This window comes from Mus caroli, chromosome 3 (assembly GCF_900094665.2).
Source record: "Mus caroli chromosome 3, CAROLI_EIJ_v1.1, whole genome shotgun sequence".
Classification (NCBI taxonomy): Eukaryota; Metazoa; Chordata; class Mammalia; order Rodentia; family Muridae; genus Mus; species Mus caroli.
Genome location: NC_034572.1, coordinates 82430734 through 82432049, shown reverse-complemented (window position 1 = coordinate 82432049; position 1316 = coordinate 82430734).

The following is a 1316-nucleotide window of genomic DNA, read 5'->3' as shown; positions in this document are numbered from 1 at the left end:
AAGTAAGCAATAAAGCTTTGCCGCAGAAGATTCCGGTTGTCCTGAGTGTGTTCTTGCCGGCGGGGACAAAAGCTCGGGATAGCCAAGCAAATAAAATGCAAGTGATTCTGTTACCCTGAGTAGCTGATGCAAAGAAGCCCCTATGGTTAGGGTTGCCCAGCTGGAGACTTTGGCATCACAGTCAAAGCAGGCATCACTAATGGTCATCAAGCAGAGGTGCCTATCCATGGTCAGGATGTCCTGTTTGTTGGGATCCCCCATGGTCACCAGAGAGTGAAAGAAAAGTAGTTCCTGCCAGTTTAACTAGGAGAGAAGGTCTAAAGGAAGCCTTTATGCCCTGTGAGAGACCTATCTTATGGGTTGGCCAGGCAGCATGGGACAGTAGGCTCTGCCTCTCCAACACACACACACACACACACACACACACACACACACACACACGCACGTCATTGTGAGACTCCTGAGAAGTCTTCACTCATCATTGATGTGTACTACTCCCCTCTCCTCCCCTTCCTCCCTCCTCTTTCACATCCCTCCTCCCATCCTAGTTTCTGGCGTTGTGGCTAGTTTCAGGATGCTCTAACGCTTGTGATCATCTGCTCTCAGCTCCCTAAGAGTTGGAGTACAAGTATGTCCCACCAAACAACACTTCATTGTCCTTTTCTATATATAAAAAAAATGTACTGTGTGTGTGTGTGGTGTGTATGTATGTGTGCTTATGCCCACCATATTCTAATCTTTCTCCCTCATGATAGAGTGCTTGTTTATCACACATCAAGTCTTAGGTTTTATCTCCAACACTGTGTAATCTGGGTGTGGTGGCAATCACCTATACTTACCACTCTGAAAATGAAAGTAAGAAAGTCAACATTTAGGGGCAGGCCCAAAATATGGCTCAGTGGTTAAAGGGGCTTGCCACCAAGGTTGATGATCTGAGTTCAGTCCCCAAGACCCACAGGAGAGAACGGGTTCTTACCACATGTGCAAGCACACACACTACGCACAAAAGTTCTGATAGTTTGAATGAGAATGGCCTCTATAGGCTTATATATTGAATATGTAGTTCTCAATTGATTGAAACTGTTTGGGAAGGATTAGGGGGTGTGGCCTTATTAAAGGAAGTGTATCCCTGGGAGTTGACTTTAAGGTTCCCAGTTCTCTTGTGGATCAAGATGTGAGTTCTCAGTTGCTCCTTGTTTTGCCCTCAGGGACTTTAACTTTCTTTCTTTCTCTCTCTCTCTCTCTCTCTTTCTTTCTTTCTTTCTTTCTTTCTTTCTTTCTTTCTTTCCTTCCTTCCTTCTCTCTCTCTCTCTCTC